This window comes from Rhodnius prolixus, unplaced genomic scaffold (genome assembly GCF_049639745.1).
Source record: "Rhodnius prolixus isolate KJV_2025 unplaced genomic scaffold, Rpr scaffold_2, whole genome shotgun sequence".
Classification (NCBI taxonomy): domain Eukaryota; kingdom Metazoa; phylum Arthropoda; class Insecta; order Hemiptera; family Reduviidae; genus Rhodnius; species Rhodnius prolixus.
Genome location: NW_027411592.1, coordinates 55,839,069 through 55,860,696, shown reverse-complemented (window position 1 = coordinate 55,860,696; position 21,628 = coordinate 55,839,069). Strand labels below are relative to the sequence as shown.

Below are 21,628 nucleotides of genomic sequence, written 5' to 3'. Positions count from 1 at the left end.
AGAGGCCAAATCGAAAAATTAGGTTACAGCTTCCTGAAAACATAATAATAATAATAATAAAACCTTGTTTTCTCTCGTGAAATTGCTCGTAATATGGTGAGGGGGAGAAATAATAGATTAAACAAGTTTTTTTTTTTGTATCAGTAGAGCTCACAGTGGTTGGAATATCATGGAAGAGTAGGAGTAGCGATGAGCCAATCATAATTAAGTAACCCATTGTGCAAAATGGACACTGTAATACGGCCTTATGATTGGCGGATAATTTCTATATATTTGCCACACAATTTTTTGTTTTTTAAAAATAATAAAATTTAAAAATTTTTTGGTCCCTAATAATTATGTTTAGAAAATTTAAAAGCTAGCAAAGAAAAACCTCTGCTGTAAACGTTAAAGACGTAGAAATAAAAGTCGACGCGAATGAAAATTTACATCGAATTCTACATCGACAAATGCATAATTTATGCTTCGATGAATAAAATCAACGATTACTGTTCATTATTTTTGGTGACTGAATCATAGTTTCAATAGGATGAAAAAAATAACTGCCAGTTTCAGTCATGATAAAGTTTATCATGCCAAGCTTTCGACCTAGGGACTAGGGTCATCTTCAGGGCTAATTGACAATGTACTGTTTTACATCACTGGAGGGATGGTGTGTCTTCTGTCTTGTCTGTTCATGGACTGAATGTGTCCTCTGAACCGTGTATTGTAAATTAGCCCTGAAGATGACCCTAGGTCCCTAGGTCGAAAGCTTGGCTGAATAAAGTTTATCTTGACTGAAAGTGGCATTAATTTTTCATCCTATTTAAATCAACGATATTGTCTACCATTGCGTACGAGGTGTGTTCAAAAAGTAACGGGAATTTTCGTTTTTTGAAAAAAATATTTATTTATTCATCTACATTAATATTGTCGCCTTCAAAGTAGTCCCCTTCGCATACAATACACTTGTGCCAGCGCTTTTTCCAATCCTCGAAACACTTCTGAAACTCGATCTTTGTGATAGCTTTCAGCTCTTTCAGCGATTCGCTTTTAATGTCATCTATGCTTGTAAAACGACGGCCTTTTAATGTTCTCTTTATGTTTGGAAATAGAAAAAAGTCACATGGAGCCATGTCTGGCGAATATGGAGGCTGGGGCATCGTTAAAGTTTTGTTTTTGGCCAAAAATTCACGAACAAGCAATGAAGTGTGAGCAGGTGCATTATCGTGGTGCAAAATCCATGAATTGTTTTGCCACAAATCCGGGCGTTTTTTTCGGATTGCTTCACGCAAACGGCGTTGAACTTGTAGGTAGTACTCCTTATTGATTGTTTGACCTTGTGGCAAGAATTCATGATGCACTATGCCATTAAAATCGAAGAACACAGTGAGCATAACCTTCACATTCGACCGCACTTGTCGAGCCTTTTTCGGTCTTGGCGATCCAGAATGCCTCCACTGGGACGATTGAGCCTTAGTTTCGACATCATATCCGTAAACCCATGTTTCGTCACCTGTTATAACACGTTTCAGTAGATCCGCATCGTTGTCGACTTCATTGAGTGACTCTTGAGCAACTTCCATTCTCCGCTGTTTTTGTTCGAAATTCAACAATTTTGGAACAAATTTTGCTGCCACACGTTTCATACCCAAAACATCCGAAAAAATTTCATGGCATGAGCCAATTGATATGGCAACATCATCAGCGACTTCTCTGATTGTGATTCGGCGATCGTTCATAACCATTTCTTTCACTTTTTTCACGTTTTCATCGGTTGTTGATGTGCTTGGAGGTCCAGGTCGTTCGTCATCTTCAACGTTTTCGCGGCCATCTTGGAAACGCTTATACCACTCGTAAATCCTTGTTTTACTCATAGCAGACTCACCATATGCCTTTATTAACATTTCACACACTTTATTTCATTTTTTACGCAAAATTTAATACAAATTCTTTGATCCATTTTTTTTAACAAACAAAAATCGCCAAGCTCGAAAAACACGTCTAACCTTAACGGCTGCCACTTAAGAAGTAAACAATGAATATTACTGAAAATTTTATCGTACTTCAGGGGCATGTGTACCAACATACTAAAAAAAAATTTTTACAATCAGACTCTCCAAACCCGCGAAATTTAAAAATTCCCGTTACTTTTTGAACACACCTCGTACCTAACCTGGATATTGTTGTTCTTAGAGTTTTTTTTTTTTTTTAATGTTTCTTTGGTTTTTCTGGGAGAGAAAAAGAAGAAAAATCTGAGTGCCAAGTGAAAACCCAATTTTCTTAAATTTGTTACAATGGCAATTCTGTTGGTAGCCAATAAGAAGAGATAGTGAAAAACCTTTTTAAGGAAAAAGGGAAAATTTTCTGCAAAGAAGTTCTTACTAGAGATTGCTGCTACTGTTGCTAGAGGGCTTGAATTACACGGATGTTGGCGGTGGTGTAATCGTGATACGGTCTTCCACCCCCTCCCCATACCTGTGGAACAATTAAGGAGGCAATGTATTTAAGGTGCGAGATTGTTCGTTCTCAAGCTCTTAGCCGACGGCAATAGAGACTAGCACGGCAATCAAAACTTGGAACAATTTAACGCCGTCCACAAACTTGTGGCTAAAACCATTTCGGGTCCATTTCCTCTTCATTCTCTCACTCTCTCTCTTTCTCTCTAGCAGAAGTTAAGGCTTCCGGCCGTTGGAAATTGTAACCCTTAGCCAACTTCCTTCCTTTACTAGACTCCTCATACACAACACACCCCACACAATCAAACGCAACGTTTCACCTAAAAAACAAAATGTACTCAAAAAAAACAAAGAATACTAAAGTTACGCACGTTAATACTCTTACAGATTGTCATAGTTTAGGAAATGTTTTCATCATTAACTTCACTACTGATCTCACGATGAATTTCAGCCGTTTTCACACCTATAGCACTAAGAAAACGGAATCACAGCCGAGTATTTCACAGTCAGCGAGATTCTAAATCAGCGGAGACGTTTTAAATACTCTCAAAAGTAAAATTAAAGTAAAGTAATTGCCTATTTTTTCAGGCGGGCTTAACGTCCAACCACCAATTAGGTGTCGTGGATGGAGGCGACTAACAAACATACTTTACTATAAATTTCCCATATTAACCAATAAATAAAATCCAAGGCCTAGAGACCAGGGGAATCGAACCCACTAAACCAACAATACATCTTAGCTTTGCGGGTCTAGTATCTTAACCGCCAAACATACTTTACTATAAATTTCTCATATTAACTATTAAATAAAATCCAAGTACTAGACCAGGGGAATCGAACCCACTAAACCAACAATACATCTTAGCATTGCGGGTCTAGTATCTTAACCGCCAAACATACTTTACTATAAATTTCTCATATTAACCATTAAATAAAATCCAAAACCTAGACCAGGGGAATCGAACCCACTAAACCAACAATACATATTAGCTTTATAGGTCTCGCCTCTTCAACGCTCGGCTACTGTGGCGCCTTAAATACTCTCAAACAAAAGTAATAGCGTCTAGTTTCTTTCTGACAGATGTAGGTGCATAGAGCGCATGCGCGAAATGCCGACAACTGTAATGCAACGGTGGAATTTCATAAGAGCCTTTTTTTTTTTTTTTAACACGCCTTGTAATTGACGATAAGCTACAATTTTTGTGTTCTTTCTTTGTCATTATATAAAAATTTATCAAAAGGGAAAAGATTACCTGAGTGGTTAGAGTATGGAAGGGTTTTCTACGTAGAGATTCCCGGGATTGAAATCCAGCTTCCTCTTTCCTAGGAGGTTCTATAAGCTCAATCATCGGTTGTCTGCATTAAGACGGATAGAATCTTGTCCGGAGGCTGGCACTGCAAAAATAATAATAATAATACGTCTAAAAAACATTTAATATAAGAAATAAATGCTTAAAAATTATTCATTTATAATAAATAGTTTCTCAAAATTGAATCTGAGCAGTTCTTTTTATAACTTCATATTTTCTCTAAATGATTTCATTAAGTTTCATTGTTCTCATAAAATTTTGGTGACTTCTATTTCGACATAGAAGAAGACTGACTGTCTTATCCTCCAAACACTTGTTCTCGGTCTCAATGGCTCAAACTTCTCGATACCCATACCAAAAACAAAACTAAACTAAAGTAGAGCACTGACGAACATCTGATGACTGACAGCCATCGCTGCCTCCATAAACCGCTTCAATACCCCTTCCCCATTCTCTCTGAGCCCTTTACCGCCCCCTGTAAAGGCCTCCAGCGCCTGCAGGGGGGGGGGCAATATCACGCACTTAAGTGCTAATATTGGGAAACATATGGTTTAAGTTTTTAATGTTAAATAGTGTAGAAAATTAAGTTTTGATTGTAAGTAAAAGCTCAATTACCAGCCTGGTTATCTCTAATATCCTAGGAGGCTATCTTTAGTGGAGGCTACAACTTCCGCTTTCAAAAACACCCGCCAGTTCTCTTGTTGAACCAGTTTCTTGAATCCAATGAAAACTCTTACTACACTGGCACTGAAGAAGGGGCATAAGGGTTACAAGGGAAGGAAAGCGGAGCCCTAATTCTGTTATACTCGTAGTTCCTCCATCCGCCGCACGTCCTTACGCCAAGCATGCGGGCATCCCATCCAGGATAGCTCTCCCAGTCCAGTAGTACACGCGCCCGTAGAAAATAAGGTCAATTAGGAGAATCAAAAAACTTTGTCCTCATCTTGCAACTGTTTGGTGTTCCAGTTTTATCCAGACTTTTCTCCTCTCTTACAGAATATTTTTCAGAATATTTTATACAGAATTCTTTTTTTTTTCTTTTGTAAGCGTGAAAATTAATTTTTAAGTTGGGGGTCCGAGTGTGATGGTGTTGAGCTTTTCTTTTAAGAAAGCCATTTTGGGAAAGCTAAGATTTTTACCACCTTGGAATACAACAATGTTATTGGGTACTCAGTATACTGCTAGTAGACATAACTTATAGAACTCTAAATGCCTTTTTTACTGGGAATGATAAGGCTGAAAAACGTCATTATCGTGCTGCAGGTGGATGCAGTAACTATGGAAACTAAAACTGAAAGAGGTAAAACATCTCTTTTAAATTCGAAGATTGCATCGCTATCACTAGTTTGCGGTAAGAGGCTTTCAGCACTTGGTGACAATTAAATTATAAAATCTAGGATTTCATGAGAAAGCGAAGTTTTACTACTGAATAAGGAATCCCCTAAAAATCAACCTCTTGTTTTTCTTCACAGGATAGGAGCTCCTGTACATCTGGAAAAGTATGAAACGCTCATCCTTTTTACAATCGTGTGGCGTTTTACAGTGGCTAAGTTGCAGTAAGATCACCTTGCCATGCTCAGACCAGAAAATATATCACCAAAACCTTTCCAATGGGCAAAAAGTTAAGTTCTCCTGAAATGAAGAGAATTTATTTGCTAGACCTTCAGCGGCCAATAAACTTCTGCGCAGAAAAAAATATGTCATAATGCAGTCCATGAAATTTAGCCTTACAGAGAAGCCCCTTATCATTACAGAGTAGCCGAACAGAGATTTTCGTGTAACTGAACAATCGATTGAATAGCCACTTTCAATTGAGCAATTTTTCTTCTAACTCGATTTTAACAATAAATCTAACCAACCTTGACAGTACGCAAGATATAGGATAGAAACTTACGAAGTAATAATAATAATAATGATAATAATAATAATAATAGTAATAATAAGGGAAGGGATTAGCTATGAGGTTAGCATACTGGACTCCCACGCGGAGGTCCCGGGTTCGAATCCAGCAGCTGACCCTTAGATTTTCTCTTCCTAGGAGCTTCTTACAGCTCACTGTCCGGTGATGGACAGTGTTGTCTGTAACGAGAGAACACTGTCCGGAGGCCGGCAGTGCACTGGAAAAAGCTCCGGGCGCTAATGACCTCAGCTGTTGATGCGCCAAAAAAAAAAAAAAAAAAAAAAAAAAAAAAAAAAAAAAAATAGTAATAATAATAAGGGAAGGGATTAGCTATGAGGTTAGCATACTGGACTCCCACGCGTAGGTCCCGGGTTCGAATCCAGCTGCTGACCCTTAGATTTTTCTCTTTCTAGGAGCTTCTTACAGCTCACTGTCCGGTGATGGTCTGAAACGAGAGAATCGGAGGCCGGCAGTGCATTAAAAAAAGCTCCGGGCGCCAACGAACTTAGATGTTGACGCGCCTTAGATCATTAAAAAAATGAAATAAGATAATATTTACTATAATAATAAAGCACTTCAGAGGGAATTACCCATCCCCGACACTCAAAAGTGCCCTTGATCGAATTTTACTGGAAAATTGTTTCAAATAAAAGTAATAGTCCTACTTACAAAGAAGGGTCAAGTTCACTAAGTTTACTGAAAATCGATGAAAGCCATTATTAATGAAAACTTTAGTCACTAAAAAAAGTGCTGTCGGTTTAGTGACTTTATCTCTGTAGGCAATCATCTTCTTGCAATTCTTCGTCTTTGAAATTATGGTGGAAGACAGACAGACCCACATAGCACATTTTGTAATATTTCCGGTAACAATTCAAGAATCGGAATGATCACAATGACTTCCCTTGCTGAAGACAGAAGACAGGAAGCTTAAAGCTTCATTATGAAGGTCATTAAGCAAAGTTTTTGATCTAATTACCGCATGAATGAAAGAAAGATCGGGTGAAAGGTACTTTCAAAGTAACAAAAGGAAAATGGAAAATCAGGAGCCCACTCAACCAACTCAAAAGGTGAGGGAGGATATAGTCACAAGTTTCTGATTGTTTGATTAGCCCGGATAGCAAAGTACGCCAAGAGCTCTCGTACAACTTTGCCCACCAAATTACAATCAACTATACAATCTGTGTACTCTTTGAATAAAGCAGAAAGTTGTTTTGAATCACACATACGTACATGCAACAAGTGTGTGTGAGTGTGGGTGTGCCAGAGTTTGGGTGAGCAGGAGAAGGAAGTGTTGTGGTGGAGTGGTGGGTGGTGGGTTAGAGCCCTATAGCAAGAGGCGGCCCAGAAAGCTCCTAAGAGTTTCTATCTTATGATTTTGCCCAGGACTTGTGGCATACTTGCAAGAGTACTTCCCTCTACGTCCAGAGTTTGGAAATGTGGGCATGGGGGCCAGAGGGAAGATTTTGCATACCCTCCTTCGCCCTACTATATCCTGGCATGCTCACATTACCCACCCTCTTTCTATTCCTCCTAGTTCGCCATAAAGATGAATTTTCAATAATGGAGGCAACATAGTTTTCAAAGAGGAAGGAAGTCCTTTTGAAACAAAGTTTTCCCCCCTACTTCATATTGGCTTTTATAATAACGGAAAACTCTTGTGTTCGCATATCAGTCAGTAGGATCACGTGAGTCCACTTTTCATATTTAAGTGCGCTTATTCCAGTAAAACTATTAACGGGACAAATGTTCATTGTTGAAAAGTTTTTCAGCTTCTCGATTTCAGCGATAATTTAAGCGCTGAAGCACTCAGACTTGTATTATCCTTTTTTCTTTACTTTCCCGCTAACTTGAACCCACTCCAACTTAACCAAAACAACCCTTCACTCGAATCCTCCCGCAGGATGGTGTTGACGGTCTGGTGAACGCATAAAAGAAAGGGCACCCTTCGAATTCACTTCATGGATATCTTGGAGTTGGCCGAGTCATCATTTGATTGGCCCTCATTCAATTCATTCAAACTATTTTATGTTTTATACGCAATTATATTTATTTGTAGCCAATAGGCAGTTGTAAATTTAACAAAGTTTTTTTGTAACCTTTGCGATTAAAAAACAAATCTATTGTGACTATCCTAAGTGTCAATGTTTGTTCATAAGACTCGTAGGATCAGTAAAGTATACTATGAGCTTGATGAGCTTAAGTTTGCCTGTTGGGGTTCAACAAAACTAAGCAGTAGTAAGCATCAACTCCTCTGCAGGTCCTATGAATATACTATGTAAGGAAGTGTCAGGATAGTGTTGTTAGACTGGGAATACCCGCAGGGACGCCTAGATCCCTGAAAAAGTGGCTAGTCCTCTTCTCCCTACAGGGTTGCTCAGAAAAATCAAATTCATATCTCTTTAATCGTTCAATTGTCGGTTGCTCCTCGTATCCAAGAACGCCTTCTCCAGTTAAAGGTGTTCTTTTTCAATCAGCAAACTTGGGTTCTCTTCCCAGACCTTTTGTTCCCCTAACTTCCAGGTATCATTCAATTATGTTTATGGGAATATCTGGTTCTTCGATTAGTCTCAGCTTCAAACATCAGGCAGAGTTTTACCACTAACTCTCCATCGAGATCTTGCAGTTTGGCGGAGAACATCCATGTCAATAGTTTGCTCTCTTCTTTAAAGGCCAAAATCTTCTCGTAACTTCAGATTTTTTTCAGACTGAGGTTCTCCACTGGGTTTTTTCCCCTCCATACGATCTCAATCCTGAGTATCTCCCTTTCGCGAACCATCCTCTTGCATCTAATCCCCTTCCCCAAAATCATCCCCAATAATGCCCGTCTCATTCTTCTTTCATTCCTCCCCTCCATTCAAGAGCACCTTGTTCTCTTTTCCTCAAGATTAGGTCATCTTCCTCTTCGTGAGGCTCTGACAGCTCTTTTCCATCGTTTCTAAAGATCGCAGTTTGTCGTCAGATTGGTGGCCCACTTCTTCGTTTCGTAAAGTAGTATGCCGCTTTCCACTACCAACTGATATTCTTCTTTTTCTTTTTCTTTTTTTGTGGATCCTAGTGCCTTTTGATCGAATATAATATACCGCTCATCTTTCTGATTTTATTATTCATTATCATCATCTCCCTATTCTTTTTATCTCCTTCTCGAAGAGATTCTATTAAACGATCGGCCCCCCCAGATAATGGAAGTTACCCACCTTCTTTTTAGGAATTCTTGCCGTCCTTCCTTATAAACGATCATGAACTCCTTAACGCTCATACTTATTACTTAGCTTGGACATTCGTTTGCTTCAAGGCTTCTGCGCTATCACTACTTTATCATCAATTAATAGCCTCACTGGCACTGCCATGGATATCAGTATCTCACGGTGGATTATGAAGCTTAGAGGTAAGCTAATTTCTTTAAATTTTAGGCCCTATAATTCGGAAGGCAGTGAGGAATGTTCCCTTTGCAACTTGCGGTCCAGAGAGGACACCATTCATTTTGTATATGTATGTCCGGTTTTGAAAGAGTTTCGGGTCTCCGTATTTGGTTTAAGGATTCTTTCGAGAGAGGCCTTCGTGAATTTGTTGAATGGCGGGGACTGGCCCGGGCTCGTTCGTTATGCCAAGATGGCGTGGAGGTTCAGGAGCGAGATGGTCGCTGAGTTTAATTTCTAGTTTGCTCGGCATACCTGATTAATATTTTATTTGTAATTAGTTTATTATTATTATTATTATTGTTATTTTTATTTTTTATTATTATTATTATTTTGTTTGCTTTTATTTATCTGTTTATTTATTTTATATTATCCATATCAGTCAACTTCCGGCAGACGGTTTACTTAACCAATGCTGTACGTAGTTTAGGCAATATGATTAAATGTATCAATTAAGGCCTTTGTTTCTGTAAATAAACTATTCTATTCATTCATTCATTCATCAATGAATAGCGGATTGTCAGCCATTCCTCTACTTTCTGATCCTGGTAGTAAATCTTTGCTAGTTGTAAATTCGGTGGCAAAATACTAGCCTAAGTTTATTTGGCATCTGCTACTTGCAAGTTTCTCTTAATAGGTACTTAATTAGTTGCGAGATTCTCCTCCGAGCATAGCACCTTATCACTTTTTAATGCTTGAAGTTTCTTTTGGTATTCTCATCCCGACACATTTGAATATTAGTAAATTTACAATTTCTTTTAGTAACGTACTTAAATTTTGGCATTAGTCTGAAAAAAAATAAAGTGAAATGGAAAGAAATTAGCGTAAATTTGAGAAAAATAAAGTTAGATTAAATAAAGAAATATTTAACTGTTATCTTGGGTCTCGAAGCTTGACTTTTTTTTACCCAAAATGAGTTTAATTAAAACCCCCAAGAACTATTAGGAAAGTTTTATCTGGTCCAGGGTGAGATAAAAAGAAAGGAGAGAAAAAAATCCAATTTACTCCTTAGATATATGCAATAGAGGAAGTCCTGGCTGGGATACAGAGTGCAGCCTCCAGTTGAATGAGATGGGTTCTTAATACCTTAAGCACACTCTACTATAGCTATGGTCTGGTTTAGAAGGTTCTGTTAACCGCTAACGCCACCACTGCTGCCGGACCATCCCCTAGCAGTACCTAATCCTTGGCTATCCCTAACACGTACTTGGGACTCCCAAGTGCCCGCGTTTCCCCTCTCCAACCCTTTATGTCTCGCTTCTTCATCTATTCAAGCTCAACCATTTCTATTATATAAGTACCACCACTGGCTCTGCTGTACTGGCTGGGCTACAAACTCTCTACCTTCAGGAGCTGATCCCTCCTGTACACTGGGGTTGGTCAATTAACCCCAATGGCCGCCGGCCTCTACTTTCCTAAATAGGCCCAGCTTTGAACGTTACGTTTCACCAGGATCATCCCGGTCTCAACTCTCAGAACGTACCACATTCAACCACCCCCCCACCTTCCGTTCTTTACCATTGCTCCAGCAGCCATTAACATTTATAACCTCTGCGACAAGGTCTAAATTTAAGTTTTAACAAGCTCCAAATGGCGTACATGGCATAAAGTTTCCCGCTAACTATATCCGGAGTTTGTGTGCAGGGTAAGTTAAATGTTTTTGGGAGACTACTTAGCATATAATTAAAATTTTAGCAAAATTGTAAGCACATGTAAAGTTCTCATATTTTTTTTTTTATTTCCTCTATGTACTAGAAAAGCGGAAGTACTGCGTCAAAATTTTCGAAATTAAGTCTTCACAGGAAGTATCCATTTTGACGACCTCTCGGTCCAAAAAAAAAAGTCTTCTACCAATCGGTTTGTATGTGAATATGTGCCTGAATCAACGTGGACAAAACGCGTTAAATTTATAATATTAGTTTGGTTCCAAACTGATTTCATAGAGTTTAATATGGTTCTGTGATCGCCTTCTTCCCTTTAATAGTAACAGAGAACTAATTATACAAAATCATCTGTCTTAAGAGTAAAAACCCTTAAGTTTCCCCCCCAAAAAAATTAATTTTCCTAAATTGTGGTAAGAAAAGTGTAATTGAAAGCCCAATCATTATCAGTTTTTCCAAAATTCGAGATTTTCCTGGTACATAACATGATTAAAAATGTTTTAGCACACATTCTATGAGGGGTTTTTTGGGTGGGGGTGATAAGGATCAAAGCAATCTGTCGCAGTAATCTGGAATTTAGGATTTCCTATGGGTTCTATACTGTCGCTTCCGATTCCAAGGTTTTTTTCTTTTTTTTTGAAACTGAAATGAAACACAGAACTTCCGGTCAGAGATCCCCCAGTTAGCGTCTCTTTACCAAAAAACAAAGAACAAAAATCTCTCCCCAAATCTGCAGAAAAGTAAAGTAAAGTATACCTATGTTTTCAGGCGGGGCTTAACGTCCAACTACCATTTACTAGGTGTCGTGGACGGAGGCGACTAGCTAACGTACTTTACTATTTCTCATTTAGATTAGATTGCTTAAGATGGGCGGATCCTCCAGAAAGGGGAAGGAACGCAGGCAATCCAAGATGCCCATTGTTCCCCGCCCACCCATCATCTCATGAGAGATACCGGGGTTTTAAAACAACAAATTCGGCTAAAGGTTGCCAGATGCTTAATATAATAAACTAATAAAGAAGCAACAGGACACTAGGGAGCATGGCGACTCAATCGCCTCAGTGCACTGGAATTAAACTTACCTCCCCGAAGACCGAGGAATCTAGTTTTCAGAATAAACGGGGCACACCTCAACAAAGTGCCTCACAGTTTCATCGGACTCACCACAGCCGGCACAATTTGGCGACTGGGTAAGGCCGCTACTATTTCTCATTTAATCATTAAATAAAATCCAAGGCCAAGACCATGGGAATCGAACCCAGTACCACAATGCATATTAACTTTGCAGGTCTCGCCTCTTAACCGCCGTGGCGCCACAAATCTGCAGAAGAAACTTCTAAACGGAACTATTCAATGCAGCATCCTTGCTGTAAAGATGGGTTTCATGGACCAGCGATTAAAGAATTATTTATTTATGAATTTAAGCTTTAAAAAAAAAAAAAAAAAATGACCGTCTAAAAACACACGAATTGAAGAGCGAAAGAAGTAGTGTTGACTGGAGAGGCTTATCCTCCAAGAACAGAAGAAGATGGTTAATAAAGAAGAGAAACAGAAGAAAAGGAGCTGGCCAAATAGAAATCTAGAAGTGAAACTATAAAAAGAGGCCATGAGGCAACATAACTTTTAGGGAAAAAGGAAATTGGAGATCATATCCCGAGACTTATCCAACTACAGTCGACATGTAACCATGTCTTTTAATTTCCTCTTTTGGTTCATTGGAAAAGTTAAGGGCTAACTTTTCTTGTTCAGGCATTTTGAAGGTGCAGGGGGGGGGTTAATTTAACCAGTTAAGCGTGGAATTTAGTATTTTAAAAAAAAACCCACAGTGTGCGGAATTGAAATCAGACAATGACGTGTATACACGTCGAACGCAGGGCAAAACAACCAAAAGTTTTTACAACGTCATAATAGTCACTGCGAGCAACTTTTTTCTGCAATCTCTCTGGAGCTTACAGATTACCAGAGCATTCAGTGCTCATTCAAAAATCTTGCACCGCTTCACTTATGCATTGCTCTAGTTATCTAGAGACGTAAAAGCTTTTTACAAGGAAGAAAAGAGAGCTTTGAATTCTGTGCACAATGAAATCATGCTCCTACTGAGAGGTCTGAGATCTCTATCTAAGGTAAAAAAAACGGCATTGCACAAGGGTTGAGAGCTTCTATTTTTGTGGTACAGTAGACTCTCAGAAATCGGACTTCTGTAGCGGACGGCCGGTACGGATTTTTCGAAATCCGGATTTCCCGGAGGTTGGCATGACCGGTGATTTCCGTCTTTATGGCGAACAATTATGACAATATGTACTGTATGTGTTAACGTTTATGTGCAAATACAACACGTACAAGAGTGAGTTTCCGGAATAAGTTACAGCATAAACACTCCGAAATAATTAACAGTAAGCTGCTGTTCTGTATTACGTATATTGTACAGTAGTATGTACTGTACTGTAATTTATAAAATACTTTTATACATTGACAAACTGAAAAAATACATTAACTTGCAGTTTGAATAAGGTTAATTTACAAGTTATCTTTTGAAGAAGTCCTTAATGCTCTGGTCTGCTTCACAGTTTTACCTCGTTGTCCGGCCACAATGTCTCTCAACTTCCTCAAATACATAATGTCGGCTGCGGATATTCCTTCTCAACGGAGTAATGTACTCTAGCGCTCCGTCTAGCATTTTAAACCCTTCTGAATGTGGGATAAGATTTGCCTGGTTCTCGGTTGGTTCTTCTTCTTCTTCCTAGGTTTCTTCATTTGTCACCATTTTAATAATATCGTCGTCGGTTATTTCATTTTCATCGTCCATTATCAACATCCACTCGTCAATGTTACTGAAACACAGAGCGCCCGACGATGCAATCTACTGTACATAAAATTTGTATAATACGGGCTATTTGCGTGCCATGCATGCATGTATGTTACCTTATATCAAATCAACGTTTTGTCGTTTTTCTTTGCAAGAAATTTTATTTTTTTAAATTCAAGATCATCGATCCGAACTACCGAGAGTCCGGATTTCTCAGTGTCTACTGTAATTCCCCAATCTCTAATGCGGAGACCAAACATGTACCAACCCACTTTTCATTTGGCTGACTCCCACCGCAGTTCTATTGGTAAGATACAAGGAAACATCCCACCAAATAATATACTAATTTTATTTTATTAAAATTTCGAGTTTTTTATAGTTAATGGCAATTTCATATTTTTTACAACGAGTGATACACGTCGAACGTACCGTAATAGAGATTTGGTTTGACGTGTATACTTGACAAACACGCTTAACTGGTTAAAAGTCACAGTGCTCTGATTCTCGGACTTCTTGTTTGATCTTAGGGCTCCGTACAGACATGAAGATCCTAGGAAGGGAATAAGCTGAGGGACAGCAGCTGGATTTGAATCCCTGCTTGGGAATTTACCTCGCTTATCACTGAACTCTTCTATCTTCTTTATTTATGTATTTTTTATTTTTTTAATCAAAATATATCAATTATTTTACTTGGAAGAACTTTTTAATTTCTGCCAAGCTGGAAAAAATAATTAAAGAAGGTTAAACTTTTACAGAGAAAATGTAGGGAATATTTTAACATATTAGAAAGTGATAATCAAGCTTCTTTCTTTGCTCAGAGTGAGAGAGAGAGGTGGAAGCGACTGAATGATCAGGATGAAAGTGTGGAAAACGCCCAGTTCTTTTCAAGAAAATTTCGTTTAGATGCTAGAAGTGTAAAAAGGTCACAAAAAGAAAATTAATCACCTTGTACTTTCTAGATCTTTTCAAGAGACGTGCTCTGTGCTTTCTCCACCTCTCCTGTTACTCCACATTCAACATTCTCTCTTGACTGAGTTCAAGGGTAGAGAATGCATTAGAATTTCCCTTCAGGAGCGAAAAACCCCAACCGTAATCTCCCGTCCATACCTCCTTCTCATCTTCTTAAACTCCTCTCTTTCTATTAAACCAGCCACATCTTTACCCTATACATATCTAAGATATAAAGAGTGGGCGGCAAAATAGAAAGATAGAAAGACAAGAGATCGCGATAGGCTAAGCAAGAAGTAGAGATGGGAGATAGTAAAAGAGAAATGAAGGTGGGTAGAGAAACTTCTTCTCTACTCCAAAGAATTAGGGTTTTATTTCTATCTGAGGGAAGAGAACCCCCCCCCCACGTGTAAAATAAATTATTTCTCCAGTCACGAAAGATTAATTAAAAGTTGAACGATGTTATTTGAATTTCTTAAAAAAAAAGAGGAGCCACAAGAAGTAGAGTGAGAATGAGGTGGGGACGCTAAACTTGAGGCCAAAAACGGAACTTGAGATTTAAAGTTCTCAGCCTATGATTTACTTATGGATCTTCTTTTCCTGTTTCATTCTGTTAGAGGTCCATTCCTGGCCAGATGATCCAGCTTTCTCATTCCCTTCAATCCCTACATGACCCGGCACCAATTAGAGAATTTATAAAGTAATTGTGTTGCAGTTTTTCTATTCTTATGAGTTTTAGTATAAGGATTTTCTTCTTTTTTTTTTAATCCTTAATCCTTACTTTATAAATTCTCTAATTTCACTGTAAATTAACAAGAAGAGGACTATTCCCTGCCATAATAGCTCCAGTACTGACATAAGGAACTACCAAACACTCCAAAACATAAATTTTCTTCTACGAAAAGGATGCAAATGTTTTAAACGACCCGTAAAGTAATTGTTTATTCTTCCACTTCTTATTCACAATTCTAAAAGAAAATTATTATCTACTGAACATTTCCATCCTTATTTTCATTTCCCGTCAAGTAATAATGCAATTTTACTGTACTATACTCGCAGATTTGGGTAGATTGTTGTATTAGATCAAAAAAGAAAAATAAAGAAAAGGAGTAACTATTGTGCGAGTTGTTAGGGGAAGAATGGATTAAATCATTTCAAGAGATTCAGGATAGAGTATAGCGTAATGGAGGTAGGGGTGGATTGAGCGAGAGAGAGAGGAAGAGGGAAGAACTTCTTTTCCTTTCCCTTGATTTGATTGAGTATATATCTGATCAATACAAACTGATTGCACCGCACATTCAACTTCTCCTACATCCCGGACTGGGATAGCCGGAAGGAGGGGCCTTCTCCACTAAACTTTCGGAGCCCCGGCACCCCGGCAATACAATAATTTCCATCAAATATTACTGACAGTACTTCCGAGCTCAGTATTGACGATAGGAAACGGAAGTTTTTTTTTTTTTTTTCTCCCACCATTGATGGTTTGTAAACAATCATTTTTTTTGACCACGTAATCAAAAAAAAAAATCACTACTGAATTTTTCTGGAGATTTTAAATTTTTTTTACAGCTGGATGATCATTATTTTTTTGATCGTTAGTCTTAACAATGTAATGGTGGACTAGTTGGCACAAATCATCCAGTCTAATCAAAATTGGGAGAGAAAATATAAGACGGAAATATTTGATGATTAAAAAAAATAAATGGTGTTTGAAGTTAATTCATCATATTGTTGGCAAAAAATGACGTGAAATTGTTTGAAAGTGATTTGACGCAGGTTTTTTGCTGCGAACAATACCAGCTTGCCAAACATTGTGAAGTGCCAAAAAAAAAGATGGCAGGTTCATCGTTATATCTCATTCTATTTCCTGTATGTATGTATGCATGTATGTTACTCTGTGCTTCATCAAATCCGATTAGCCGGTTCATTTATTAATCGTATTAATCCCATTTGTTTATGTGAGCCATTAAACTCTTATACATTTTCTTTCTATATAGCCCCTCCTTTCCAATTCCAAATTAAGTAAACCCTGAGTTACGAGTAAATATTCAGCTATCTTTTACTCTACTTCTACGTGACTTCGTCATCAACATCTACGTACTAATCCGCAACTGCATCGCAACGCTACAATGCCAAAAAAAAAACAATAAGGATAAGAATGTCCCTTTTGCTCTACCCACATGAAGGTGAACCCACGAAGGTGATCTTCTTCTTGCTTAGTAGTACCCACCGATCAGGTACCACACTTCGCAAGAGCTACTCTTCAACCTTGTGAACATAATATTATTAAAATGAGAGTCAATTCGCTGAAACCCTGTACTATCATCTGGCAGCAATCTTTTCACTTTTTTCTGTTTTATTTGTCTTAAGTTACACCAGCGCTAGATCCTACATTATTAGTAACAATGACAATAACTGACACCATTATACGCCCACTAACTGAGGAGGTGAGAAGTTTACCACAGTGGTAATACCCTCTATGGCTGGAAACATGGTGGAGCGGCGAGCAAAAGAGACGCATGCACATAGTAACGAGTTTAGTCGAGTTCTTGTTTCGACGAGACATGATGGAGGAATTATTTCTATATGAAAATTCTTCCTTGAAAATTTGGTATTTACAGCAGCTTAGCAGCAGGATGCTGCAGCGTTCATGATATAAACAGGACTAGACATGAACTTGGTAAATTCCATCACTTGTGCCAACAACTTCAGGAGCATCCTGGCAAGTTTCAATGCGTATTTTCGAATGTCTGTTTCAACATTTGATTTCACACTTTCCAGAGTTGAAGGCATGTTAATCAAGGAAAAGGATGAATTTCCAATGTTAACCCCATTAATCCCACACTAGACTTAAAAGGACAAGCAATGACAAAACGTGCGAAACTACTTTACAGACTTCTTGGACGACGCTCCAAATTACCCATAGAACTCAAACGATTAATATACAGTACTATCCTCAAACCAATGTGGACTTACGGACTAGAGCTGTGGGGTTCAGCCAAACCTACAAACATACGGACTGTACAGGACATTTCAGTCAAAACTACTGCCGACAGATAGTTGACGCTCCTTTCTACGGTGACTAACCTCACTCTACTCACTAAATATCAAAAATTCCATACTGCTCTCTCCACTTGCTCCAATCCTCTAGTACAGTCTCTCGCCTCCACTAACATTCCTGACAATCCTCCTCACCGACTGAATCGCCAGTGGCCCCGCGACTTCCTCGCAGTCTGAAGACCTAAAATTAATATCCTGTAGAAAGTGCTGCCGCTGGGCAGTTTCTTTCCTCCTGTCTTTCACGCCTCTATACTTCTATCTCCCTATTTACTTATTGTATAGTGAATTATAAAGATTGTAAATAACAAAATTAAAAAAAACAAAAAAAAACATTAATCCAGTTTCATTCCTTATCCAACGCAAATCGGTTGTGATGTAGAAGATCCTTTTGGTCCCACAGAGGTTTATTTAAAAAAAACTGCGCCAATAAATGCAGCAATATCCCATTTTAACCTTTGAAAATTGGGCGCGATAAGAGCGAAGAAATCAAACATGTCACAGCACGTTGCTCTATTCTCTCTTTTGGTAGCGTTGCTCTATCTTCGCTTTGCTCTCCACTATGCGCGGTCCTATACGTTAACTATTCTCTTCAGAAGAGGGAATATCGCAAGGCCACTGGCTGATTTTAATCGCCAAGGAGGATGATCTGGAAAAAGATGAGTTGATAAATGGCGGCGGACAAGAGGATTGGAATGAGACTGACCTACAAACGAAATAGCTAAGAACTGTGTACATGGTTAGATTTGAATAAAATGGAGCCGTTTAACGATAGTGCGGAAAAGAGATTGAATTCTTTAAAGATTGGAGCGTTTCGTTGAACCCCACTAGTTCAACCCAGATAGATTTTGGTATAGAAGTGTAAATCAGTCGTTTGTTATTAGAGTCTAAGATCCGTGGCCGCGTAGTCTTTTAAGTTGAAGCAATCTAAACTCTAAAAAAATATAATCTAAACAAACTGTAATATAAAATTAATTTCTTCTTTTTTTTTGTTTAAATAAATTTTTAAAGTATCCAGAACATAATTTATTTATGCTTAATTTATTAAAAAGGTAACTTTAATAAGAGGAAAATTAAAGCTAGGTAATATAATTTATGATAGTCTAGCAGGATATTAAATTCTTGAAAGCAAAACTTCAAAGGAGTATTACAATTAAGTTTTGAAGCTAAGTAAAGCTTGCGCCTTGATAACATACTTACAGACAATTTTGTCATCAGTAATTACGCTTTTGTTAGCGTACAATTAGTAATTTTTAACATTGAAATTGTTTTTAAGGGTAGGAGACCCCTTTTTTTTTTTGCAATATAAGAGAAGATTTAATAAATTTTATTAATATTATACGAGCTGTATAATAGAAAAAACAGAAAAAATGCGATGAAATAATGTACATTGTTTTTTATAATTCTGTTTATAATTTAAATTCAAATAAATTGACCGTTATCATTCAGCGCCTGCTACTTGAATTTGAGTTGAATGATTACAACGATCTACATTACAGCACGGATTTGTATCAAAATCAAGGTGCAATGTTGGTTTAGTAGGTTCAATTCCCTGTCTGTAGGCCTTGAATTTTATTTAATGGTTAATATGAGAAATTTACAGTAAAGTATGTTAGGCGGCTATAGGCTAGACCCGCAAAGATAAGATGTACTGTTGGTTTAGTGGGTTTGATTCCCCTGGTCTAGGCTTTGGATTTTATTTAATGGTTAATATAAAAGAAATTTGTAGTAAAGTATGTTAGGCGGCTACAGACTAGACCCGCAATGCTAAGATGTATTGTTGGTTTAGTGGGTTCGATTCTCCTGAAATTGGCTTTGGATTTTATTTAATGGTTAATATAAAAGAAATTTGTAGTAAAGTATGTTAGGCGGCTATAGACTAGACCCGCAATGCTAAGATGTATTGTTGGTTTAGTGGGTTCGATTCTCCTGAAATTGGCTTTGTATTTAATTTACCGGTTAATATGAGAAATTTACAGTAAAGTATGTTAGGCGGCTATAGACTAGACCCGCAATGCTAAGATGTATTGTTGGTTTAGTGGGTTCGATTCTCCTGAAATTGGCTTTGGATTTTATTTAATGGTTAATATAAAAGAAATTTGTAGTAAAGTATGTTAGGCGGCTATAGACTAGACCCGCAATGCTAAGATGTATTGTTGGTTTAGTGGGTTCGATTCTCCTGAAATTGGCTTTGTATTTAATTTACCGGTTAATATGAGAAATTTACAGTAAAGTATGTTAGGCGGCTATAGACTAGACCCGCAATGCTAAGATGTATTGTTGGTTTAGTGGGTTCGATTCTCCTGAAATTGGCTTTGTATTTAATTTACCGGTTAATATGAGAAATTTACAGTAAAGTATGTTAGGCGGTTAGAGACTAGACCCGCAAAGCTAAGATGTATTGTTGGTTTAGTGGGTTCGATTCTCCTGAAATTGGCTTTGTATTTAATTTAATGGTTAATATAAAAGAAATTTACAGTAAAGTATGTTTGCTAGTCGCCTCCGTACACGGACACCTAATTGGTAGTTGAATGTAAAGCCCGCCTGAAATAATAGGCGATTACTTTACTTTTTTTTATTATAAATATAAAAAGCTACGACTAAACCAAGTGCAATTGACTCTTAAATTTAAGATATATTCCAAAAAGTAGAATTAAATAACGAATTCACTCACAGTTGCGGACATCGAGGAACACACACATGTATACAAACTAATTAGGAAAAAAAAATCTCGGATTCGGAGATCTGATAACGAATACTTCTGGTGTGAATTCGAAACTCATAACGGACGCAATAAGTTCTTTAGCTGATAAACGGAAGTATAGATACTCGTACATTCAATTGTTCTCAAAATTCGCAATTCCGGTGTAATTCAAAACCTTAAAAAATGTACAGAAACAATACTTCCTGTTCTATGGATAAGCGAAGGTATAACAAAAAGAAAAAAACCCCGCCTTGTAATTCTAATTAGAATTGTGTAATTTTCATGTTAAACGTAATTATTAAAAAAAAAAAAAAAAAAAAAAAAAAGAAAGCACAGGAAGTGAAAAAAAGAGAAGAATTGTAATTCTAAACCAAGACTACGAGAGCAAGTCCAACTTCCTCCCTGGCGCGCTTTTCCCTCCTTTAATTTCCCCACTTTCAAATTAATTAAACTTTGAATTTGTAACTGGCCCCTTAATATCCGGCTCCGGTCTCTCTCTCTCTGTGTCCTGTTGGGGACGACGCCCACAGCAGCTTGGAGGCGGGCGAGCTAGAGGGCGGTGGGCAAGTTTTGTTGTTCCATATACACTGAAGACGATGATGATGATGTCTACTGGGGGTGGTAGTAAGTGGAAGAAAACAGCCTAAGAGGAGGCGGGCTGAGGGGAGGTTTTAGGCAGAATTGTTAAGCTTTTAACCCTCTCTCTGTGAGGCGGCACTGTCGCGGTGGGGCGGCCGAAGAGGCAGTCTGCGGCTAGAGAGAAAGAGTCCGTTCTGTTCCTCCTTTGTACTCCCGTCTCTCGCCCAACTACTCTTTACGTCAGCCCAGAGGCTGATATTTGTGTGAATGCAGGTTAAAGGGCGCCCTTGAAGTCCCCCCGTTCGTTTCCCTTTGACATTTCAACCCTTAGCCTCTTCTCCTCCGGCCTTTCCAAACTTTACTTCTTTTTCTTTTCTATTTTTGCCACTCTGTGCCCTAGATAAGTTTAATATTTGTGAAGCTATTATTTCTTTTCCTGTTTTTTCTAATTACCATTTTTCTGTTTACAGGTACGTACCAGAATATCATTTGTCCATCCATTTTTCCTTTCAAATTTGGTTTCACAAGTAAGTTTAGTTATCTATTTCATTATTTTCTACCGCTGATTTTCTTTAAATTGGAAATTTTGTCCCTAATTTGATTCTTATGTAGGTGGTAAGAGAGTAAAGTGAACAGTAATGGCACTTTACAGAAATATATAAATAAGAGAGACCGTAGAGAAATAAAAGATTAAAACATAACAAGGAAGGAAGTCCTAATATTAAAATATTTTCTAACGAATTCATCTCTAGCCCCTTGGGCAAAAATTTAGCTTTCTTTATTCATTTACTTTGCCCTCCTCTATCTTC

The 21,628-nt window shown here is 37.9% G+C and overlaps 1 protein-coding gene and 1 long non-coding RNA gene across 5 annotated transcripts in view; one reads left to right on the top strand and one right to left on the bottom strand.

Annotated features, from left to right (window-relative positions):
- Nucleotides 1-21,628, bottom strand: part of LOC141450037 (uncharacterized) — a 300,684-nt gene that overhangs the window by 138,603 nt on the left and 140,453 nt on the right. For all 3 annotated transcript variants that reach the window (XR_012455901.1, XR_012455900.1, XR_012455899.1), the window contains exon 9: nt 3,692-3,833. This is a non-coding gene — a long non-coding RNA (uncharacterized lncRNA). The remainder of the gene's footprint in view (nt 1-3,691; nt 3,834-21,628) is intronic.
- LOC141450035 (uncharacterized) overlaps nt 1-21,628 on the top strand; it is a 233,999-nt gene that overhangs the window by 171,410 nt on the left and 40,961 nt on the right. The window lies entirely within an intron of this gene.